This window comes from Pongo abelii, chromosome 13 (genome assembly GCF_028885655.2).
Source record: "Pongo abelii isolate AG06213 chromosome 13, NHGRI_mPonAbe1-v2.0_pri, whole genome shotgun sequence".
Classification (NCBI taxonomy): domain Eukaryota; kingdom Metazoa; phylum Chordata; class Mammalia; order Primates; family Hominidae; genus Pongo; species Pongo abelii.
This window is the reverse complement of record NC_071998.2, coordinates 11,045,766-11,061,648: the sequence shown is the minus strand read 5'-3', so window position 1 is coordinate 11,061,648 and position 15,883 is coordinate 11,045,766.

Sequence of the window (15,883 nt, the reverse complement as noted above, 5' to 3'; positions counted from 1 at the left end):
GGGACAGAATGGAATGTGAAATGGAATGTGGAATGGAATTTATTGGAATGTGGAATGGAAAGTGGAACTGAATGTGGAATGAAATGTGGAAAGGAATCTGGAATGGAACGGAATGGAATGTGAAATGGAAAAGAATGGAATGTGTAAGGGAATGTTTAATGGAATGGAAGGGAATGTGGAATGGAATGTGGAATGGAACGGAATGGAGTGTGGAAAGAAATGGAATGGAATGGTGTTGAATGTGGAATGTAATGCAATGGAATGTGGAATGGAATGGAATGAAATGTGGAATGGAATGTGGAATGGAATGGAATGGAATGTGGAATGGAAAGGATTGTTATCGTATGGAATGTGGAATGGAATGGAAGGGAATGTGGAATGGAATGTGGAATGGATCGGAATGGAGTGTGGAAAGAAATGGAATGGAATGGTGTTGAATGTGGAATGTAATGGAATGGAATGGAATGAAATGTGGAATGGAATGTGGAATGGAATGGAATGGAATGTGGAATGGAATGGATTGTTATCGTATGGAATGTGGAATGGAATGGAATGGAATGTGGAATGGGAAGTGGAATGGAATGGAATGAAACGTGGAACAGAACGTGGAATGGAACGTGTGAAGGAACTTGCAATGGAAAGTGGAATGTAACGTGGAACGGAATGACTAATACAATGGAATGGAATGTGGAATGGAATGGAATTTAATGGAAGGTGGAATGGAATGTGGAATGGAATGGACTGGAAAGTGGAATAGAATGGAATGAAACGTGGAATGGAATGGAAACGAATGCAATGGTCAATGGAATGGAACGTGGAATTGAATGGAATGGAATGTGGGATGGAATGGAGTGGAATTGAATAGAATGCGGACTGGAATGGAAAGGAATAGAACGGAATGTGAAATGGAATGAAATGGAATGGAATGTGGAATGGAATGGAATGATTTGTGGAATAGAAAGTAATGGAAAGTGGAATGGAATACGGAATGGAATGTGGAAATATATGTTGAATGGAACGGAATGGAATGTGTAATAAATTGGAATGGAAGGTAGACCGGAATGGAATGGAAAAGAATGTGGAATAGAAGGGAATGGAATGGATCTGAATGTGGATTGGAATGGAATGGAATGTGGAATGGAATGTGGGATGAAATGAAAGGAATGTGGAATGGAATCAAATGGAATGTGGAATGGAATTGAAAGGAATATGGACTGGAATTTGGAACGGAATGTGGAATGGAATGGAATGGAATGGAATGGAATGTGGAATGTAATTGAATATAATGTGGAATGCAACATGAAATGGAATGGAAGTGAATGTAGAATTCAAAGTGGAATGGAAAGGAAAGGGACGTGGAATGGAACGTGGAATGGAATGGAATGCAATGTGGAATGGAATGGAATGGAATGTGGAATGGAATGCGGAATACAATGCGGAAAGGAATGGAATGCAATGTGTAAAGAAATGTGGAATTGAATGGAATGGAATGGGGAATGGATTGGAATAAATTATGGAATGGAACGTGGAATGGAACGTCGAATGTAATGTAATGGAAAATATAATGGAATGTGGAATGGAATGAAATGGAACGTGGAATGGAATGTGGAAAGGAATGGAATGGAATGTGGAATGGAATGGAATGGAATGTGGAATGGAATGGAATGGAATGTGGGATGGAATTTTGAATGGAAGATGGAATGGAATGTGGAATGGAATGGAATAGAATGTGGAATGGTAGGTGGAATGGAACGTAATTAATGGGAAAGGTATGTGTAATGGAATGTGCAAAGGAAAGTGGAACGGAATTTAAGGGAATGTGGAATGGAACGTGGAATGGAATGGAAAGGAAAATTGAAAGTAACGTGGAATGCAACATGGAATGGAATGTTTAATGGAATGGAATAGAGTGTGAAATGGAATGGAGTGGAATGTGGAATGGAAAGGAATGGAATGTGGAATGGAATTAAATGCAATGTGGAAAGGAATGGAATGTAGAATGGAATCTGCAATTCAATGTGGAATGGAATGAGGAATGGAAAGTGGAATGGAAAGTGGAATGGAAAGTGGAAAATAACTCGGAATGGAACATGGAATGGAACATGGAATGGAACATGGAATAGAAAGGAATGTAGAAAGGAATGGAATGGTATATGGAATGGAATAGAATCGAATGTGGAATGGAATGTGGAATGGAATGGAATGGAAAGGAATGTGGAATGGAAAGTAATGGAATGGAATGTGGAATGGAAAGTCATGGAATGGAATGTGGAATTGAAGATGGAATGGAATGTAATGGAATGTGGAGAGGAATGGGGAATGGAACGTGGAATGGTAGGAATGGAACATGGAACGGAACGTGGAATGGAATGTGGAATGGAATGTGGAATGGAACGTGGAATGGAATGTGGAGAGGAAAGTGGAATGGAATGGAAATGAATGTGGAATGGAATCGGAATGGAAAGGAATGCAACGTGGAATGGAATGGAATGGAATGTGGAACGGAATTGAATGCAACGTGGAATGAGATGGAATGGAACGTGGAATTGAATGGAATTGAACGGGGAATGGAATGTGTTATGGAATGTGGAATGGATTGGAATGGAATGTGGAATGGATTTGAATGGAATGTGGAATAGAATAGAATGGAAGTAAATATGCAATGGAATGTGGAGTGGATTGTGGAATGGAATTGCATGGACTGTGGATTGGAATGGAATGGAATGGAATGTGGAATGCAATGGAATGGAATGTGGAATGTAATGGAATACAATGTGGAATGGAATGGACTGGAATGTGGAATGGAATGGAATGGAATGTGGAATTCAATAGAATGGAATAGAAAATGGAATTGAATGGAATGGAATGGAACATTGAGTGCAATGGAATGGAATGGAAGGTGGAATGGAGTGTGAAATGGAATGTGGAATGGAACTTGGAATGGAATGAAATGGATGGTGGAATGGAATGTGTAATGGAAAGTGGAATGGAATGTGGAATGGAATGGAATGGAACGTGGAATAGAATGGAAAGGAATGTAGAATAGAATGGAATAGAATGTGCAATGGAATGTGGAAAGGAAAGTGGAATGAAATGGAATGGAATGTGGAATGCAATTGAACTTGGAATGGAAGGGAATGGAATGTGGATTGGAATTGAATGGAATGGAATGTGGAATTGAATATAATGGAATGGAAAGTGAAATGGAATTTGGAATGAAATGTAGAATGGAATAGAATGGAACGTGTAATGGAAAGTGGAATGGAATGCAACATGGAATGGAATGTGGAATGGAATGTGGAGTGGAATGTGGAATGGAATACGGAATGAAACGCAGTGTGGAATGTGGAATGGAAAGCAATGGAATGTGGAATGGAGCGGAATGCAATATGGAATGAAATGTGGAATGGAATGTGGAATGAAACGTGGAATGGAACGAGGATAGGAATGGAATGGAACGTGGAATGAAATGTGGAATGGAATGTGCAATGGAATGTGGAATGAAATGGAAAGGAATGTGAAATGGAAGGTGGAGTTTTACGGAAAGGAACGTGGAATGGAATGCAATGGAATGTGCAATGGAATGACGAATGTAATGGAATGGAATGTGGAATGGAATGAGAAATGGAATGGAATGGAATGTGGAATGGAATGTGAAATGGAAAGTACAATTATGTGGAATGGAATGTGGAATGCAATGGAATGGAATGTGGTATGTAATTCAATGGAATGTGGAATATAATGGAATGGAATGGAATGGAATGGGAATGGAATAGAAAGGAATGTGGAATGCAATGGAATGGAATGAAATGACGAATGGAATGTAATGGAATATGGAATGAAATGCAATGGAATGAAATGAGGAATTGAAAGGAATGGAATGTGGAATGGAATGAAATGGAATGTGAAATGGAATGGAAAATAACGTGGAATGGAACGTGGATTGGAATAGAATGGAATGATGAATGAAATGGAATGGATCGTGGAAAAGAATGTGGAATGAATGTGGAATGGAAAGATGAATGGAATGGAATGGAATGTTGAATGGAATGGAATGGAATGTGGAATAGAATGGAATCGGATGGAATGGAATGCGGAATGGAAAGGAATAGAATGTGGAATGCAATGGAATGGAGTGAAATGTGGAATTGAATGGAATGGAAAGTGGAATAGAATGGAATGGAATGTGGAATGGGATGGAATGGAACGTGGAATGGAATGTGGAATGGAATGTGGAATGGCATGTGGAATGGAATGTGGAATGCAATGGAATGGAATGTTGACTGTAAACGAATGGAAGATGGAGTAGAATGGTATGGAATGCAATGTGGAATGGAATGGAAAGGAACGTGGAATTGAAAGCAGAGGAATGTAGAAGGGAATGGAATGGAACGTGGAATAGAATGTAGAATGGAATGGAATGCAACGTGAAATGTAAGGTGCAAAGGAATGAGGAATGAAAAGTGGAATGGAACGTGTAATGGAATGGAAAGGAATGTGAAATAGATTGGAATGGAAGGTGGAATGTAATCTGGAATGGAATGCGGAATGGGACATGGAACGGAAAGGAATGCAACTTGGAATGGGATTTGGTAGAATGTGGAATGGAATGGAATGGAATGTGGAGTGGAATGGATTGGAAAGTGGAAGGGAATGCATTGGAATGTGGAATGGAATGGAATGAAACGTGGAAAGGAATGTGGAATGGTACGTGGAATGGATTGTTTAATGGAATGGAATGCAATGTGGAATAGAATGCAATGGAATGTAATGAAAAGTGGAATGGAATGTGGAATGGTACGTGGAATGGATTGTTTAATGGAATGGAATGGAATGTGGAATAGAATGGAATGGAATGGAATGTGGAATGGAATGTGGAATGGATCGAAGAATGGAATGGAATGCAATGAGCAATGGAATGGAAAGGAATGTGTACTGGAATGGTATGGAATGGAATGGAAAGTGAAATAGAATGTGGAACGGAATGTGAACTGGAAAGTCGAACGGAATGAGGAACGGAATGAAATGGAACGTGGAATGGACAGGAATGGAACTTGGAATAGAATGGAATGGAAAGTGGAATGGAACGTGGAATGGATCATGGAATGGAAAGAGGAATGGAATGTGGAATGGAACTTGGAACGGAACGTGGAATGGATCATGGAATGGAATGAGGAATGGAATGGAATGTTGTATGAAATGTGGAATGGAATGGAATGTGGAATGGAATGTTGTATGAAATGTGGAATGGAATGGAACGTGGAATGGAATGTTGTATGAAATGTGGAATGGAATGGAATGTGGAATGGAATGTGGAATGGAATGCAATGGTATGAGAATGGAATGTGGAATGGAATGTGTAATGGAATGGAATGGAATGTTGTATGAAACGTGGAATGGAATGGAATGTGGAATGGAATGCAATGGAATGAGAATGGAATGTGGAATGCAATGGAATGGAAAGTGGAATGGAATGTGGAATGGAATGGGAATGAAATGTGGAATGGAACGGAATGGAATGTGGAATGGAACGTGGAATGGAACAAGGAATGGAACGTAGAATGGGATGTTCAATGGAAAATGGAATGGAAAGTTGAATGGAATGGAATGGAACGTGTAATTGAACGTGGAAAGGAATGGAATGGAATGTGCAATGGAACGTAGAATGAAACGTGTAAAGGAATGTGGAAAGGCACGTGCAATGGAATGTGGAATGGAATGTGGAAGGGAATGTGGAGGGGAACGGAATGGAATGGAATAGAATGTGTAATGGAACGTGCAATGTGTCGTGGAATTGAGTGTGGAATGGATCGTGGAATGGAATGTGAAATGGAATGTGGAATATAATATGGAATGGAATACGGAATGGAACGTGAAATTAAATGGAATGGAATGTTGAATGAAACGTGGAATGGAATGGAATGGGATGTGGAATGGAACGTGGAATGTAATGGAATCGAATGTGGAATGGAATTTGGAAAGGAAAGTGGAATGGAATGGAATGAAATGTGGAATGGAATGTGGAATGTAATGGAATGGAATGTGGAATGGAATGTGGAATTGAAACTGGAATGGAAGGAGGAATGGAATGGAATAGACAGTGGAATGGAATTTGGAAAGAGTGGAATGGAATTTGGAAATAATGGAATGGAACTTGGACTGGACTGGGAAATGGAAAGTGGAATGGAACGAGGAATGGAACGCGGAATGGAATCGATTAGAATGTGGAATGGAATGGGATGGAACTTGGAATACAATGTGGAATGCAATGTGAAATGGAACGTGGAATGGAAAGTGGAGTGAAATGGAATGGAACATGGAATGCATCGTGTAATGGAACGTGGAATGGAATATGGAATGCATCGTGCAATGGAACGTGGAATGGAATATGGAATGCAAAGGAATGGAATGTGGAATCGAATGGAATGCAATATGGAATGGAATTGAAAGGAGTGGAATGTGGAATGTAATCGAATAGAATGGAATGGAAGGCGGAATGCGATGGAATGGAATGTGGAATGGAATGGAGTGTTATGTGGAATGGAATGGAATGGAATGTGGAATGGAAGGAAATGGAATGTGGAATGGAATGGGATGGAATGGAATGTGCAATGGAATGTGGAATGAAATGTTGAATGGAATTGAACTTATAATGGAATGGAACGGAATGTGGATTGGAATGGAATGGAATGGAATGTGGAATGAAATGCAATGGAATGGAAAGTGAAAGGAAATTTGGAATGGAATGTGGAATGGAACAGAATGGACTGTGGAATGGAAAGTGAAATGCAATGGAACAAGGAATGGAATGTGAAATGGAATGTGTAATGGAAAGTGCAATGGAATGTGGAATGGAATATGGAATGAAATGTAGTATTGAATGTGGAATGGAATGGAGTGGAATGTCCAATGGAATGTGAAATGGAATGGAATTGAATGCGGAATGGAATGTGGAATGGAATGGAAAGGAATGTGAAATGGAAAGAAATGGAATGTCGAATGGAATGTGGAATGGAATGGAAAGGAATTGATAGTGAAATGGAATGGAATGGAATGTGGAATGGAATGGAATACATTGTGGAATGGAATGGAATGGAATGTGGAATGAAATGGGTTGCAATATGGAATGGAATGTGGAATGAAATGGGTTGCAATATGGAATTGAATGGGGAATGGAATGGAATTGAAGTGGAGTGGAATGGAATGGATGTGGAATGGCATGGGAATGGAATGGAATGCAATGTGGAATGGAATGGAATGGAATTTGGAATGGAATGGAATGGAATGTGGAATGGAATGGAATGGAATTTGGAATGGAATGGAATGGAAAGTGGAATGGAATTGAGTGGAAAGTGGAATTGAATGGAAGGGAACGTGGAATAGAAGGGAATTGAACAGGGAATGGAATGTGTAATGGAATGTTGAATGGAATGGAATGGAATGGGGAATGGAATGGAATGGAATGGAGAATAGAATAGAAAGGAATTCAATGTGTAATAGAATGTGGAAAGGAATGGAATGGAATTGAACTTGGAATGGAATGGAATGGAATATGGATTGGAATGGAATGGAATTGAATGTGGAATGAAATGGAATGGAATTTGGAATGGCATGTGCAATGGAATGTGAAATGTAATGTGAAATAGAACGGAATGGAATGTGGAATTGAATGTGGAATGGAAAGTGGAATGGAACGTGGAATGGAATGTGGAATGTAACCTGGAGTGCAATGGAATGATATGTGGAATGGAATGAAATGGAATATGGAATGGAATGTGGAAAGGAATGGAGTGGAATTTGGAATGGAATGTTGAATTTAAATGAAAAGTGAAATGAAATTTGGAATGGAATGTGGAATGGAACAGAATGGAATGTGGAATGGAAAGTGAAACGCAATGGAAGAAGGAATGGAATGTAGAATGGAATGTGTAATGGAAATTGGAATGGAATGTGGAATGGAATATGGAATGACATGTAGTATGGAATGTGGAATGGAATGTAGTGGAATGTCCAATGGAATGTGGAATGGAATGGAATTGAATGCGGAATGGAATGTGGAATGAAATGGAAAGGAATGTGAAATGGAAAGAAATGGAAAGTGGAATGGAATGTGCAATGGAATGGAATGGAATGGAATGTGAAATGGAATGGAATGGAAGGTGGATCGGAATTTGCAAAGGAATTTAATGGAGTGGAATGTGGAATGGAATGTGGAATATAATGGAATGGATTGTGGAATGGAATGGAATGGAATGTGGAATTGAATGGATAGGAATGGAATGTGCAAAGGAATGTTTAATGGAATGTGGAATGGAATTGAACTTAGAATGGAATGGAATGGAATGTGGATTGGAATGGAATGGAATGAAATGTGGAATGGAGTGGAATGGAATGGAAAGTGAAATGGAATTTGAAATGGAATGTGGAATGTAATGAAATGAAATGTGGAATGGAATAGAATGGAATGTGGAATGGAAAGTAAAATTCAATGGAACAATGATTGGAATGTGGAATGGAATGTGTAATAGAACATGGAATGGTATGTGGAATGGAAAGTGGGATGGAACATGGAATGAAATGTAGTATGGAACGAGGAATGGAATGGAATGTCTAATGGAATGTGGAATAGAATGAAATTGACTACGGAATGGAATGTGGAATGGAATGGAAAGAAAGGTGAAATGTAAAGAAATGGAATATGGAATGGAATGTGCAGTTGAATGGAATGGAATGAGGAATGGAATGGATTGGAATGTGAAATGCAATGGAAAGGAACTTGGAATGGAATGTGGAATGCAATGTGGAATGGATTGTGCAATAGAATGGAATGGAATGTGGAATAGAATGGAGTGGAATGGAACATGGAATGGAATTTAGAAAGGAATGTGGAATGGAATGGAATGGAATGTGGAGTGAAATGGAATGGAATGTGTAATGGAATGGAATGGAATGGAATGGAAATTGAAATAGAATGTGGAATGGGATGAGAAATGGAATGTGGAATGGAATGCAGAATGGAATGAAAAGGAACGTTGAATGTAATGCAATGGAACGTGGAATGGAATGGAATGGAACATGGAATGGAAGGTGGAATGGAACATGGAATGGAAAGTGGAATGGAATGTGAAATGAAATGTGGAATTCAATGGAATGTAATGTGGTATGAAATGTGAAATCGAATGGAATGGAATGTGGAAAGGAAAGTGGAATGTAATGCAGTGGAAAGAGAATGGAATGTGGAATGGAATGGAATGGAATTTGGAATGGCATGTGCAATGGAATGTGAAATGTAATGTGAAATAGAACGGAATGGAATGTGGAATTGAATGTGGAATGGAAAGTGGAATGGAACATGGAGTGGAATGTGGAATGTAACCTGGAGTGCAATGGAATGATATGTGGAATGGAATGATATGTGGAATGTAATGAAATGGAATATGGAATGGAATGTGGAAAGGAATGGAGTGGAATTTGGAATGGAATGTTGAATTTAATGTGGAAAGGTATGTGGAATGGAACGTGGAATGGAAATTGGAATGGAACACGCAGTGGAACGTGGAATAGAATGTGGAATGGAATAGAATGGAATGTGGAATGGAATGCAAAGGAATGGAATGGAAAGGAAGTCAATGGAATCTGGAATGGAATGGAATGGTATATGGAATGGAGTGGAATGGAATGTGGAATGGAATGTTGAATGGAATGGAATCGAATGGAATGTGGAATTGAAGATGGAATGGAATGGAATGGAATGTGGAATGGAATGTGGAAAGGAAAGTGGAATGGAAAGTGGAATGGATTGTGGAATGGAATGGAATTGAATGTGCAATGGAATGGAATGGAATGGAATGGCAGTTGGAATGGTAGGTGGCATTAAATGGAAAGGAATGTGGAATAGAATGTGGAATGGAATGGAATGGAATGCAGAATGGAATGGAATGTTATGTGGAATGGAATGGAATGTGGAAAGGTATGTGGAAAGGAGTGGAGTAGAATGTGGAATGGAAGGGAGAATCAAATGGAATGGAATGTGGAATGGAATTCAATGAAACGTGGATTGGAACGTGGAATGGAACGTGGAATGGAACTTGGAATGGAACGTGGAATGAAAGGTGGAATGACATGGAATGTAATGTGGAATGGAATGGAATGGAACGTGGAATCCAACTGAATGGAATTTGTAATGGAAAGGAATGGAACGTGGAATCCCATGGAATGGTATGGAATGTTAAATGGAATGCTTTGGAATTTAATGGAATGTGCAATGGAATGGAATGGAATGGAATGTGGAATGGAATAGAATGCAATGTGAAACAGAATGGAATGGAATGTGTAGTGGAATGGAATGCAATGGAATGTGGAATGGAATGCAACGGAACAGAATGAAATGTAATGGAATGTGGAATGGACCGCGGAATGGAAGGTGTAATGGAATGGAATGAATTGTGGAATGGAATGGACTGGAACGTGCAATTTAAATGAATTGAATGTGTAATGCAATGGAATGGTATGGAAAGTGGAATGAAATGGAATGTGCAATGGAATGGATTGGAAGGTGGAATTGAATAGAATAGAAAGAGGAATGGAATATTTTGGAATGTGGAGAGGATTGGAATGGAATGGAATGAGGAACGGAATGCAGTGGAATAGAATGAAATATAAGGGAATGTGGAATGGAATGTGAAATGGAATGGAATGCAATGCAATGTGGAATGGAATGGAACGTGGAATGGAACGTGGAAAGAAATTGGAATGGAATAGAATGAAATGTGGAAAGGAATGTTGAAATAAATGTGGAATGTAATGGAATGGAATGGAATGGAATGGAATTTAATGTGGAATGGAATGTTTAATGGAAAATTTAATGGAACATGGAATGGAACGTAATGGAACGTGGAATGGAACGTGGAATGGAATGAGGAATGGAATGGAAAGGAATGTGGAATGGAATGTGAAATGTAATGTGGAATTGAATCGAATGGAATGTGGAATGGAACGTGGAATTGAATGGAATGTAACGTGGAATAGAACATGGAATGGAATGGAATGAAACGTGGAACGGAACGTGGTATGGAAAGTGGAATGGAAAGTGGAATGGAATGTGGAATGGAATGGGAAATGGAATGGAATGGGAAATGGAATGGAATGGAATGTGGAAGGGACTGTGGAAAGGAATGAGGAATAGAATGGAATGGAATGTGGAATGGAACATGGAATGGAATGTGGAATGCAATGCGGAATGTAATGTGGAATGGAATGTGGAATGGACGGAATAGAACGTGGATTGGAATGTGGATTTGGAATGTAGCATGGAACCTGAAATGGAATGGAATTGACTGTGGAATTGAAGGTGGAATGAAATGGAATGGAACGTGGAATGGAAATGAATGGAACGTTAAATGGAATGTGAAATGGAATGTGGAAAGTAATGGAATGGAATGTGGAATGGAATGTGAAGTGGAATGTGAAATGGAATGTGGAATGGGATGGAATGGAATGTGGAATGGAATGGAATGGAATGTGGAATGGAATGTGGAACGGAATGTGGAACATAATGTGGAATGGAATGTGGAAAGGAAAGTGGAATGGAACGGAAAGGAATGTGAAATGTAAAGGAATGGAATGTGGAATGAAACGGAATGTGGAATGCAATGTGGAAAGGAATGTGTAATGCTATGGAATGGAATGTGAAATGTACTGTGGAATGGATTGTGGAATGCAATGTGAAATGGAATGTGAAAGGGAATGTGTAAAGGAATGTGTAAAAGAATGTGGAATGGAACGGAATGGAACATGGAATGGAATGTGGAATGGAATGTGGAATGGAATGTGGAACATAATGTTGAATAGAATGTGGAAAGGAATGTGGATTGGAACCGATTGGAATGTGAAATGTAAAGGAATGTAATATGGAATTGAATGTGTAATGGAATGTAAAATGTAATGCAATGGAATGTGAAATTGAACGTGGAATGGAATGAAATGGAAAGTGGAATGGAATGGGGGATGGAATGTGGAATGGATTGTGGTACGGAATGTAGACAGGAATGTGGAACGGAATGGAGTGGAATGTGGAATGGAAAGTGAAATGGAGTGGAATAGGATGTAAAATGGAATGTGGATTGGAATTTGTAATGGAAAGTGGAAAGCAACGTAGGATGGAACGTGGAATGGAATGAAATGGAACGTGTAATGGAATGTGAAATGGAAAGGAATGGAATGTGGAATGGAAAGGAATGGAATGTGGAATGGAAAGGAATGGAATGTGCAATGGAATGTGGAAAGGAAAGTGGAATAGAATGGAATGGAATCTGTAATGGAAGGTGGAATGGAATTGAATCGACCTTGGAATGGAACGTACAATGGAAAGTGGAATGGAATGCAAGGTAATGAGGATTGGAATTAAAACTGGAATGGAATGGAAGGGAACGTGGAATGTAATGTGGAATGGAATGGAATAGAATGGGGAAAGGAATGGAAGGGAATGTGAAATGGAATGTGGAACGGAATGTGAAATGGAATGTGGAATAGAGTGGAATGGAACGTGGAATGGAATATTGAACGGAATGTGGAATATAAAGTGCGATGGAATGTGGAAAGGAATGTGGAATGGAATGGAGTGGAATGTGAAATGGAATGTAGAATTGAATGTGTAATGGAATGTAAAATGTAATGCAATGGAATGAGGAATTGAACGTGGAAAGAAATGGAATGGAACGTGGAATGGAATGTGAGTTGGAATGTGGAATGGATTGTGGTATGGAATGTAGAAAGAAATGTGGAACGGAATGGAGTGGAATGTGAAATGGAATGTGGAATTGAATGTGGAATGGAATATGGAAAGGAATCTGGAATTTAATGGAATGGAATGTGAAATGGAATGGAATGGAATTTTTTATTTAATGTGGAATGAAATGGAATGGAATGTGGATAGGGATGTGGAATGGAATGTGGAATGGAATGTGGAATAGAATGTGGAATGGAATGCGGAATGGAAAATGGAAAGGAATGTGGAATGGAATGGAAAGGAATGTGGAATGGAATGTGGAATGGAGTGTGGAATGGAATGTAGAATGGAGTGTGAAACGTAATGTGGAATGGAACGGAATGGAACGTGGAATGGAATGTGGAATGGAAAGTGGAATAGAGTGTGGAATGGAAAGTGGAATGGAGTGTGGAATGGAATGTGAAATGGAACGCAATGGAATGTGAAAAGGAATTTCTAATTTAATGTGGAATGGAATGTAAAGTATAATAGAATGGAAAGTGGAATTGAAAGTGGTATGGAAAGGAATGGAACGTAAAATGGAATGTGGCATGGAATGGAATGGAATGAGGAATGGATTGTGGAACGGAATTTGGAATGAATTTTGGAATGGAATTTGAAGTGGAATGTGTAATGGAAATTGGAATGGAATGTGTAATGGAAAGTGGAGTGTAACGTGGAATGGAATGAGGAATGTAATGGATTTGAACGTGTGTTGGAATGTGGAATAGAATGAAATGTGGAATGGAATGTGGAAAGAAATGTGGAAAGGAAAGGAATGGAATGAGGAATGGAATTTGCAATGGAATGGAATGGAATGTGGAATGGAATGGAATGGAATGTGGAATGGCATGTGGAATGGAATGTGGAATGGAACGGAATGCAATGTGGAATGGAATGGGGAATGGAATGTTGAAAGGAAAGTAGAATGGAATGGAATGGAAGGTGGAATGGAACGTGGAATGATATCAAATGGGGTTTGGAATAGATCGTTGAATGGAAAGTGGAATGGAAAGTGGAATGGAATGGAATGGAAAGTGGAAAGGAATTTATTGGAATGTGGAATGGAATGTGGAATGGAATGCGGAATGTAATGTGGAAAGAAACATGGAATGGAACCGAATGGATTGTGGAATGCAATGTGGAATGAAGTGTGGAATGGAATGTGTAATGGAACGGAATGGAATGTGAAAAGGAATGTGGAATGGAAAGTGGAATAGAAAGTCAAATGCAATGGAATGAAATGTTTAACTGAACGTGGCATGCAATGGAATGGAACGTGGAATGGAATGTGGGATGGAATCAAATGGACTGTGGAATGGATTGTGGAATGGAATGTAGTGGAATGCGGAATGCAATGTGAAAGAGAGTGTAATGGAATGTGAAATATAGTATGGATTGCAATGTGGAATTGGACATGGAATGCAAAGGAACTGAGAGTAAAATGGAATGTGGAATTGAACGGAATAGAATCTGGAGTGCAATGGAATGGAATGTGGAATGGAATGTGGAAAGGAAAGTGGAATGGAATGTGGAAAGGAAAGTGGAATGGAATGGAATGGAATGTGGAATGGAATGGAATGGAATGTGGAATGGAAAGTGGAATGGAATGGAATGGAATGAGAAATGGAATGTGGAATGGAAAGTAATGGAATGTGGAATGGAACGTGGAACGGAATGTAGAATGGAATGTGGAATGGAAACTGGAAAGGAATCTGGAATGGAACGGAATGGAATGTGAAATTGAATAGAATGGAAAGTGGAATGGAATGTTTAATGGAATGGAATGGAATGTGGAATGGAATGTGGAATGGAATGGAATGGAATGTGGAAAGAAATGGAATGGAATGATATGGAATGTGGAATTGAATGTAATGGAATATGGAATGGAATGGAATGGAATGGAATGTGGAATGGAATGTGGAATGGAATGAAATGGAATATGGAATGGAATGGAATGTTATCGCATGGAATGTGGAATGGAATGGAATGGAATGGAATGTGTAATGGGATGTGGAATGGAATGTAATGGAATGTGGAATGGAACGTGGAATGGAACGTGTAAAGGAACGTGCAATAGAAAGTGGAATGGAACATGGAATGGAATGAATAATAGAATGGAATGGAATGTGGAAAGTATTGGAATTTAATGGAATGTGGAATGTAATGTGGAATGGAATGCACTGGAATGTGGAATAGAATAGAATGGAATGTGGAATGGAATGTAAATGAATGGAATGTGCAAAGGAATGGAATGGAATGTGGAATTGAATGGAATGAAATGTGGGATGGAATGGAATGGAATATGGAAGGGAATGGAAAGGAATGAGGAATTGAATGGAATTGAACATGTGGACTGGAATGGAAAGTAATTGAACGGAATGTGGAATGGAATGGAATGGAATGGAATGTGGAAAGGAATGGAATGGTTTTTGGAAAAGAACGTAATTTAACGTGGAATGGAATAAGGAATGGTATGTGGAAATTTATGTTCAATGGAACGGAATGGAAAGTGTAATAAATTGATATGGAATGTGGAATGGAATGGAATGAAAAAGAATGTGGAATAGAATGGAATGGAATGGAACTGAATGTGGACTGGAATGGAATGGAATGTGGAATGGAATGTGCGATGAAATGGAAAGGAATGCGGAATGGAATCGAATGGAATGTGGAATGGAATTCAATGGAATATGGACAGGAATGTGGAATGGAATGTGGAACGGAATGGAATGGAATGGAATGGAATGGAATGGAATGGAATGGAATGTGGAATGCAACGTGAAATGAAAGAAATTGAATGTAGAATTCAACGTGGAATGGAATGGAATGGGAAGTGGAATGGACCGTGGAATGGAATGGAATGGAAGGAGGAATGGAATGTGGAAGACAATGTGGAAGGGAATGGAATGCAATGTGGAAAGAGATGTGGAATGGAATGGAATGGAATGGGGAATGCAATGGAATGGAAAATGGAATGGAACGTGGAATGGATCGTCGAACGTAATGGAACAGAACATATAATGGAATGTGGAATGGAATGAAATGGAACGTGGAATAGAATGTGGAATGGAATGAGGAATGGAATGGAATGGAATGTGGAATGGAATGGAATGG